Source organism: Helianthus annuus, chromosome 7 (genome assembly GCF_002127325.2).
Source record: "Helianthus annuus cultivar XRQ/B chromosome 7, HanXRQr2.0-SUNRISE, whole genome shotgun sequence".
NCBI classification, from domain to species: Eukaryota; Viridiplantae; Streptophyta; class Magnoliopsida; order Asterales; family Asteraceae; genus Helianthus; species Helianthus annuus.
The window spans coordinates 69,109,803-69,120,493 of record NC_035439.2 but is presented as its reverse complement, the minus strand read 5'-3'; positions in this window follow the sequence as shown (position 1 = coordinate 69,120,493).

Here is a 10,691-nt window from a genome sequence, read left to right as displayed (position 1 = left end):
TCCTCGATGTGGAGTTAGTTGTGGCTCTACCGTAGCAACTATTTCCGGAAGCTATGGTTATGTCCGCAGTGACTCATGAGTGTCTGCGGTTTTGCATTCCCATATTCGCTCGAAATGGGTGTGTTGCTCGGATGTGGCTCTTGAAGGTTCAGGAGTCAGGGTTGTTGATGTGCGCGCGCGTACATTCCCTTCCTTCTTCTCGTTAAAGAAGGTGTTCATGTACCCTCTGCGGTTGTGAACCGGACAGGAGGGATTTGAAGCTTGAAGAGAATGAAGGCAATGCGGTTTACCTGTATCTGAGATGCGGTTCAGTCCAAAGAACAACGCTGGTTCTGAGTATCTGACACACCTGAACGGGCTCGTGTGTGTCATTTCCGCATATTCCACGTGTGCTCGTGGGTAGTGCGGAAAGGTATTATACCCCCTTATAGTGTGAAGACATATATTTTGCCTATTTTTAGGGGTATGTAAAAAAAACGATATGCGGTATGGGTTATGGTGCGGGAAGCAGAGAAACCGCATACTGCTTGCAATTGGATAAGGTAGTCGCTTTTTGTTACATACGTGGCTGAGCGCACGTGTGAGTTGGTGGAAGTTGGTGAGATTTTCTGGCATGTGCTGAAATGAAAGGACATTTGCACTGCCCGAGGCATTAAATGCACTGTAGCAAGGAGTATAAACGTCTCCTATGTCAGGCGCGTGGGCGGCCACGCGCGCGTGATAACCGTCAGCGGAAACGGCGCTTGACACGTGGTGTCGCGTAATTCGTTCTTTTTGAACGTGATGATTCGTTTTCTCCCTCCTCATTAATTGCGATGGGTATATAAGGGGAAACCGTTCGTGGTTTCCCCTCACTTGTTCAAAATTTCAAAAAATTTGCCGGTGAGAGAAAAGAAGTTACTCGTCTTCTCCGATCAATTGTTTGAAGTTTCCGGTGAGGTTTTCTGAGTTTAGTGTTTCTACTCACTTTCTTTCGTTTCTTCGATATTTTCTGATGGCTGAACTATCAAGTCCACACAATGTGGAGGGTGAAAACCCTGAACAGCCGGTAGTGGCGGAGGAAGAAGAGGGGGGGCCGCCGGTGGTGGTTTACCGGAGTTAAAGTGGACCAAGAAGACCTTTGATCGTCTGATGCTTGATGTCCAAATGCCTCCTGAATATGGGGCCTGCTACCCATCGGAGGGTGACACCGGTGCCGATGCTCCGGCCGGTTACGTGACCATGTGGGCAGACTTTTTTGGTGACTGTAATCTCCGGTTACCTTTGACTGTTTTTGTTGTCGAGGTTTTGGAGTGGTACAAGGTCCACATTTCTCAACTGAGTCCGTTTGGTATGATCCGGATTCGAAATTTTGAATTCACCTTTCGTGCTCTTGGCATAGAGCCTACCATTGGAGATTTCCGACGGTTTTATCAAATGACGGTGTCCTTGGGGTTCTTTTCCTTCCGTCAACGAGAGGGTAGTCCCAAACTAATGACTCCTCCCAAGGGGATGACGAAGTGGAAGATGAAGTTCTTTTATATCAAGGCTGCTGCCATTGTTGCAAATATGACGTTTCGGAATGTGACCGAGACGATCATAGCAGAGACCATTGCGGTCCCAAGTTTGAAGACGGTGGAGTGGTTTCCGTGGTTGCAGACCATTGAGTCTGTGAAGTTGAACAACACACAGTTGTGGGTGTTGCGCATGATGCTGACAAGGAGGAACAAGAAGTCAAAGCCCGTGGTGCGGGAGAAAAGTGGTGGTACGTACTTTTCATTTGTTTAACTTTCTTATCCCCGTATACGTTACTGAGTTGTGCGTTTACTATCAAAGGATGCTCCCTTATGGAGGATGTTTACCCCGGATTTCCAGGGTCAGGTGGAAATAGTTGTTTGTGCGGATGGCGAGGAGGAGTTTAATGTTATCATTCGAAATAACTTCCGGGTGCCTACTGAGGCCGCATTAGCAGTTGAGTTGCCGCGGGGCAAAGGTATGTTTAGGAATCCTTTATTCTTGTGATAACAATAATGGTTGCACTGACTCACCTCTGTATGGTTTTCATGCAGGTGATCTTGGGGCCTTAGGGGACCCTGATGCGAAGGGTGTGCCTAAGAGGCAAACGGTGAAAGGCGTGCGCTTTCGCCAAAAGAAAATACCGGAGGTCACTGTTGTGCCTCATCTGGTACCGCAGGCGGCAGGTATCTCTCACTCTTCTTTCCGTAGATACTTGGATTATGTGATAGTATCTGATACCCTTGAGGGTTTGGGTACAGCTGTGGGCTCGCAGTCTGGTGCTGGGAAGAGGCAAGTAGAAGAGACGGCCGCTGGTGCCGGTGGACCGAAACGTCGGAGGTTGCAGTCTAAGAGGACTGGTCCGACATCAAAGAAACCTGCGGTTACTGTTGGTAAGTGTTGTTTAGCTTGTCTGAAGTGTTATGTACAACCTGTGTTTTGATAGCTATTTGACTTTGTTTTGCAGAGCTTCAAGATAAAGATTTTTCTATCTTTGATGCTCCGTTGTCACATCCGCATGCCACGGATGCAGGTGCGGGTGCGTCAGAGGAACCTTCGGCACCCTTTGTCAAGGTGGTGCCTGATTCGACCGTACAAACGGAGGGTACCGCAGAGAAAGTCGCGACCCAGATATTCGATACCGTTGATTCGTCCAACAATCTGATCTCTCCCAATGAGGGTGATAATTTGGGTCTGCGGTTTTCTGATTCTGGGAAGCAAAAGTCTGATGCTGAGCCGCAAAAAACTGATGCTGAGGTGCGGCAGCATGATGCTGAGCCGCAGAAGTCTTCTGCTGGTGAGAAGGGTACCAGTTCGTCTGCCGGTGGTGCGGGTTATGATGGGCCTCCAATTCAGCCTGGAGAGTCTGAATTGGAGTATTATTATCGCACCTATACCCAGGGTCGAAGTACTGTTTATCACCGACCCCCCTGGACTGTTATGCAGGGGGATGATATTTCCAACGACCCCTCTGCGTGCAAGGAGATTCTGGGTGGTTTGGGCACCCCCTTTGAAGTAGAACGTGCCCGTGCCGCCCCCCGTGAGTTGCGCATTAATCAACTTTCCACCTTGCTAGTAGGAAGTTCCATAGTGGCTAACGCCATTTTGGAAGACTACAAGGTGCTAGGCCGCAGAGAGGAGGAAGCTGCTCGCATGCGGTCCGAAGCGGAAGAGTTGATCAAGGCTGCTCGTGCGGGTGCGGAGCAGCTTGAGAAAGATAGAGCTGCGTTTGAGAAGCAGAAGCAGACCTCGGAGTGGGCTGCCACTGCTCAGCTGAAACAGGTTCGTACTCTTGCCAAACTCCTTTCTGATGAACGCAAGAGCTGGAACGAAAAGTTGTCCAATGAGCGCAAGAAGTGGAATGAATCTTGGGCTAAGCAAAATGACAATTTGTTCCGTGCTCGGCAGGAGTTGACGAACGCCAAGGCAGCGAACGTTGCCTTGGGTAGAGAGAAAGCTGCAGCTGAGGCAATTGCGGCTAAGGCGCAACAAGCAGAGGCCCTGGCTGTTAAGGCGCTGGAAGAGGCCAAGGAAACGGGGGCCCGTACTGCGAAGGCCTTGGAGGAGGCCGAAGAGAGGGAGAGCCGTTCTTCCAAGGCTCTTGAAGAGGCGAATGCTGAGCGCATTCGTTTGGATAAAGTTGTTGCCAGCCTTCAGGTATGACTTGTTACTTTGGTTTTATATTTCCCTGCTTTTTGAGAATGTTTACTGAGTAAACTGTTTTCTGCTCTTTGACAGGCTGAGGTTCAGACCCGGGAGGTCGCGGTTACAGACCTCACAGCGCGCGTGACTGCAGCGGAAGAACGAGCTAACACTGCTGTTGAGGCCAGAGATGCTCTGACCTCTTCGTTTAACCAGCTTGAGGCTGACCGTGAATGGATGCGGAGGCATGGTATCGCGCGTGTAAGTATCCCTTGCCTTTATATTTGCTTGGATTAGTATCCGAGACTTATATCCTTTGTCTACTTCAGATTGTTCAGGCCATTATGGATGCTCCTGAAACCGCAGCTGGTTTAGACCTGGTCAAGGAACGTGCCCGCGATGCCGGTTTTAAAGCTGGTTACAGCCGCTGTGTCAGTCATATGAACGTCATGTCTCAAGGCGGTTTTACTGCAGAGCGATCTGGGTTCCGTGACGTGGACACCGAAGGTCGTCTGAACGCAGCTGTAGCCGCTTTTTATGATACATCCCTCGCTTATGTGGAGGAGTTGGATGACTGTTTAGAGGCTGCTGATTACGTTGACCGGCTGCGGAGGCTGTATGCTGATGCAGAAGAGGAGGATCCCGCTAGTGGTGCTGGAGATGACGCGGGTACCAGCGGTACGAAATAGGGTTTAGGTTGGCAAGTGTGCCCCCTTTTTGTTTTCCTCTTGTATATATTAGGAACTTTATGTAAATCCATTAAGCATCGCGTGGGTGCTTGAATTTTTTGAATATAAAGTTTTTTGTTCAGTTTGTACAAGTGTTTTTAATTCTTGCATGTTTGAACGTATGTATGCGGAACTTTACCCATTTGTGAATGGGGTCCAGTATACTTCATACTTTTGTCGTATGAGTATGCGTCAATTTTGTTATTTACCCCGTTAGGGTTTTAGAATTGTGTAAGCTTTGTAAAAGCTTATATATCCGGAACTCTACCCATTTGTGAATGGGGTCAAGTATACTCCATACCTTTGTCGTATGAGTACGCGTCAATTCCATTGTTTGCCTTTTTGGGCTCAGGAATTGTGTTAAGTGTGAACAAAACTTGTTTATCCGGCCGGATAAATATGCAAGTCTTTTTGCCTTTTGCTGGCCTATTACAATATTTGTGTGTGGTTACCACTTTGTATGGGTATCGCGAATGAAGATTTTGCCAATCTGTTTTTGGGATACCGCAAAGTGGAACACGTATTTGTAATAGTAGTAACAAACAATAATGTATAAAATTGCTTATTTATTTATTTGCCAATGGCCTGCGGCCCGATATGTTACATAGAAAATGTAGGAACATGGCTTACATATAACAGCGTCGAAGCTGTTGTGCGTTCCATGTTCGTGCGATAGGTTCGCCTTCTATCGTTTGTAATTTGTATGCGCCTTTCCCTAAGACCTCTTTGATGAGGTAGGGCCCTTCCCACTTGGGGGCAAGTTTGCCTGGGCGCTCAGCATTAGATGCTTCGTTGTCGCGTAGGACGTAGTCTCCTGGATTGAAAGTACAAACGCGGACGCGCGTGTTGTAGTATTTTTCTAGTTTGGATTTATATTTGGCCTCGTTGATGGCAGCATTTTCGCGCCTTTCTTCCAAGAGGTCCAAATCGATCCTGCATTCTGTGATGTTGTCTAGTTTTTCAATAGCCAACATTCTAGGAGAGGGGAGACCTACTTCCGCGGGGATCACCGCTTCTGAACCGTAGACTAGGCTGAAGGGTGTTTCCCCATTGCTTGTTTTGGGGATTGTACGATGAGCCCATAAGATACTTGGGAGTTCATCGACCCAGCCACGCCTGGCTGTTCCCAATCTTGCCTTGATGCCCTCGACTAGGCTTTTGTTGATACTCTCAACTTGGCCGTTTCCTTGCGGATGTGCCACGGATGAGAATATGTGTTCAACGTGTAGTTCTTTTAGCCATTTTTGAAATTCGTCAGCAGCAAAGTTGGTGCCATTATCGGTGACAATGCACATTGGTAAACCGAAATGGTAGATGATGTGTTCCCAAATGAATTTTCTTGTTATCATAGCAGTGGTTGAGGCGAGCGATTTTGCTTCTACCCATTTTGTGAAGTAATCAACCGCTACTATGATAAATTTGACCGCACCCGGAGCGTCGGGGAAGGGTCCCACAACGTCAATTGCCCATTTCTGAAAGGGCCATGCGGTTGTGACGGGGACTAAGTCGTTCTTTGGCCGCAAAGTTTTTGGAGCATGACGTTGACAGTCGATGCATTTGCGCAGCTCTTTGACGGCGTCCAGGTGCATACCGAGCCAGTAATACCCGGCATTCATGATTTTGGCCACTACCATGCGTGGTCCAGCGTGTATGCCACATATGCCCCCGTGTATCTCTCGGATGAGGTATGTAGCATCCTGGGGGTTGACGCATCGTAGTAGTGGTCCTAGGTATGATTTGCGGTATAGGATACCGTCTCCCATTTGATAATGGCACGCTTTGTATTGTAGCTTGCGTGCCTCTGACTTGCTTTCGGGAGTCACACCTGATTGCAGATATGCGATGATAGGTGTCATCCATGATGTTGTACCGTATTGAATGACGTTGACTTGGCGCAGGGGTAACGAAGGATTTTGCAGAATTTCGATGCGTATCTCCTTTGCCAAGTGCTGGAAGCTGGTGGATGCAAGTTTTGATAGTGCATCCGCAGACTTGTTTTCACTTCGATTAATATGTCGGATATTGAACGAAGCGAATTTGAATGTTAGTTGCAGGGCTTGCTCGAGGTAGAGGATCATGATATCCCCCTTTGCGGCATAGTCGCCGCGTATTTGTCCTGCAACCAACAAAGAGTCGACGTGTGCTTCCAAATGCTGCACGCCGAGTTTGACTGCTAAACGTAGTCCGGCCAGTAGGGCTTCATATTCGGCCTCGTTATTTGTGCTTTTGAAAACGAGGCGGATGGCATATGTAAGCTCTTGGCCATCAGGGCTGACGAGTCGCAGACCTGCGCCCGCACCTTCCTCGTTGGAGCCACCGTCGGTAAATAGTGCCCAAGTTTCTGAGGAAGATGGCGTTGGTGCAGGGTTTTGTGCTTGTTCGCATTCTTGGATGCGATTCACCGGTACTTCGGCAGCGAAATCAGCTAAGATTTGGCCTTTTATCGCGGGGCGCGGTTTGTAGTTCAACGTGTGTGCGCCTAGCTCTATTGCCCATTTTGCTAATCTCTCAGAAATGTCAGGTTTGGATAGGATCGGGCCGATCCTGTAATTGGTTAGCACCGTGATGACATGGTTCGCGAAGTAGCGTCGCAACCGTCTTGATGCGTGCACTAGTGCTAATACCAATTTTTCCATTATTGAGTACCTTATTTCTGGGTCGTTGAGCATCTTGCTGATGTAATAGATGGGTGTTTGAACCCCCTCCCGCTCCACTATCAATACCGCACCTACCGCGTTGTCCGCGGCAGATAGGTATAATATGAGTGGTTCCTCTTTGCGTGGTGCGGTTAAGGTTGGGAGTTGTATCAAACACTCCTTCATTTCCCTGAAGGCGTTTTCGGCCTCTGCGGTCCACTGGAATTGTTCTTTCTTTAAACAGTTCCGCAGGGTCTTGATGAAAGGATAAGACTTAGCTGCATGGTTGGCTAAGAATCTGTTGAGTGCCGCTAGCCTGCCGGCTAATCGTTGCATATCTTTCATCGATGAAGGCGATGGCATGCGCTCGATCGCCTGAACTTTCTCCGGGTTTACCTTGAATCCATCTTTTGTCACGATGAACCCAAGGAATTTGCCTTCTTCCATTCCAAACGAGCATTTCCCAGGATTGAGCTTTATGTTAACGCTTCGCAGAGTCTGAAATGTTCTTTCAATGTCTGTGAGCATGGTATCTTCCTCCATGCTCATGACGACTAGGTCGTCCATGTAGATCTCGACACTTTTGCTTATTTGGCCGCGGAAAGTGTCGTTCATCAGCTTTTGATAGGTTGCGCCCGCGTTGCGCAACCCAAACGGCATTTTTGTATAACAGTAATTCCCGGTGGGAGTGCGGAATGCCGTTTTGTCTTCATCCTCGATCGCCATTTGGACCTGATGGTACCCTTTGTAGCAATCGAGGAAACACTTCCATCTGAATGGTGCGAGATTATCGACCTTTTCGTCGATTTCTGAAAGTGCGTAACAATCCTTGGGGCAGGCTTTGTTAAGGTCTTTGTAATCGACGCACATGCGCCAGCCCCCGAATGGTTTTTCTACCATAACTGGGTTGGATAACCAAGTCTGTTATTTGACTACCCGCAGGATGCCTGCGGAGAGCAGTTCTTCGACTTGCTCTTACATCGCCTGATTTTTAGCGGACCCAAGGTGGCGTTGGCCTTGGATCACCGGCTTGATACCTGGTGAGGTATTCAAGTGGTGTTGCGCAATATCACGCGGGACCCCTATCATGTCTGCGGGTGTCCATGCGAAAATGTCTTGGTTCCCGAAGAGAAGCTGCTTCAGGTGCGCTCTTGTGGTCGGTGACAAGGCGTGACCCAATGTAACCTTTTGTTCTGGGTATCTCGCGTTGAGAACCCATTTCTCCGGTTGGTTACTGGGGGTAGGCCTTGCGACCTTGGTCGGACGTAGTTCGTCCGTCATCATGACGTCTTTTCATGCGTAGATTATCGCGACCCCCGATTCAGTTGGAAAACCGACGACAGAGTGGGGGACGGATGTAATCATATTGAAATCTCCTTGGGATTCTCTCCCAAGGAGTACGTCATATCTGGAGGTGTGAGGTAAAACCATGAAGTTTACCTCCTCTATTCTTGTGTATCTACCGCTAGTAAGACGCACAGGAAAAGTGATTTGGCCCAGGGGAAAGACAGTTTCCCCTGCGAACCCGGCCAATGGATAATCTACTGCTTGCAACCGATCTTTGTCCTCCTGGTCGAACTGGTTGAAGCATTGTTCGTAGATTATGTCAGAAGTACTGCCCGGGTCGATGAATAGACGCTCGGTGCAGTAATGTGCCAGTTAGCCTGTAATAACGACGACGCGCCTATCTCGCGGTCCGCCTCGGACTTTTGGAAAGACGACTTGCTCGTCTTTCCAGTCATTGTCCGGCCTTCTGGCCGCTTTGCGCGGCCTACCTTTGCCTCCGTTGATCATGTGGGTGGAAGCCACGTACATGGTTCTCTTTCCGGAGGAGGTACCTTCGCCATGAGGGGTGATGCGCTTGGTGGGTTTTTGCCCACCTGGCAAAAGGTGTTGCAGTTTCCCCTCTTTTAAGGCCCGCTCAATCTCCAGCCGGAGACTGATGCAGTTGTTGGTGGTGTGGCCCGAGTCCTTGTGATACTCACAGTAGAGTGTGAGGTCCTGATTTTTCTTGGACTTCATTGGTTGGGCCGGTCGCAAGAATTGCGGGTCCGCAAGAAGGACTTCGCTTGGCGACATGTTGATCTCGGTCCAGTTGCGGTCACGAGAATCTTTCTTTTGTGCACGGTTGTCCCGTTGAGGGCTGCGTTTCCTCGGGTCAAACGGGTTGGTCCGCGGGACGTATGGTTTGGAAATATCGCTATTCCCTACGTCCCGGTTGCGTTTATTGCTACGCTTGGACCCGTGGTTGGAAGTTTCGGCCTGGGGTTCTGCCTTTGTCACATGCGGTTCGAGGGACCGCTGTGTCTGGGCATATGTCTTAACTGCGGTCATGACATCTTCCCATTTTTTAGGCAGGCCTTCTTTGCCGGAGATGGTCATAACCATCTGCCTATCTTTCACGGCCCTGATGAAATGGTTCCGTGCCATTTGATCTGCCACGTCGCCTATTTCCAGGCACTCCTTATTGTATCGGACAACGAATGCTTCTAGGGATTCGTTGTCTCTGCGCCAGATATTCATGACGTCCAACGAGTCACGTGTGTGACGTCGTTGTTGGCTGAAATGAGCGAGAAACTTGGCATGAAAGTCCTCGAATGAGTCCAGTGATGCCACTGGTAAAGAATCGAACCAAGCCCTGGCCAGACCCGTAAGGGTCTGGGGGAAAAAATTGCACCAAGTGGGTTCGTCCCACTGGCCATTGCACCCTGCGCCTATGAAAATGTTCATGTGGTCATCCGGGTCGGATGAACCACTATATTTCCCAACGTTGAATGGGAATTTTGTTGTGGTGACATGGGCGTGGGCTATTCGCGGGGCGAATTTGGAGTTTTCGGCCGCAGCTTTCGGCCTATAGGGCTGGTTCTCAGGGCGTTTTGCAGCCCTGAGGTATGTACTGCGTAGGTGAGTGGGAGGAACATAGTTGCGTCCTCCCGGTCTGCTGCAGGTGTCATGTGAATCCCCACAATATGTACGGCCGTCCGGGTCGGTACGACCATACCCTTCGGTGTATGGTTGTGGGCCCAACCGGCTCTGAATTCCAGAGCCATGTCGGGATGCAGACCGTCGTCTGTCCTCAACATAAGGACCTAGGCGGGTATGCACTGGTCCCCTGGTGTGGGACTCGTATGCGGAATCATCCTCGTTGATTGTGTGGACCGAACAGTAAGATGATCCGCGGTTCTCACGTCTGCTTCTCGAAGCTGGACGTGAACGCGTCCTGCCTTCGTATTGTAAAATACGATCGGCAGGGGTGTGCGGTGCTGGGGTTGGCCCAGCTTGTATGTGCGCTTCCGCACAAGCGCGGTTGTATGTTGCGGCTAGCAGGGTGGCCTGTTGGTCATACCAGATGTGGGGGTCCATGTTCGGGGGGATCACAGATGCGTACTGTGATAACTCATGCCCGAACGTTAGAGATGGACCCCTTTGCGTTGATGTGCCGATATGGCTCGGATTCGGTTCCGGTGGGGTACTCCCCACATTTCCTGTGTTGGTGGGGAGTGGATTATCCCCTGTAGTATTGTTTTGGTGATCAGTCATGATTTTGAGAGAGGACAAAGGATGATCGAAAAAGTGCTAAGAGTAGCGGTGGGCGCCAATGATGAAACAATGGTTAACCGGGCAGGGTTAACTCACTTGTCTCGTCAAGAAGGGTTAATCCCTTCCTCTCGAGGATCGTTGGCTGGATCAC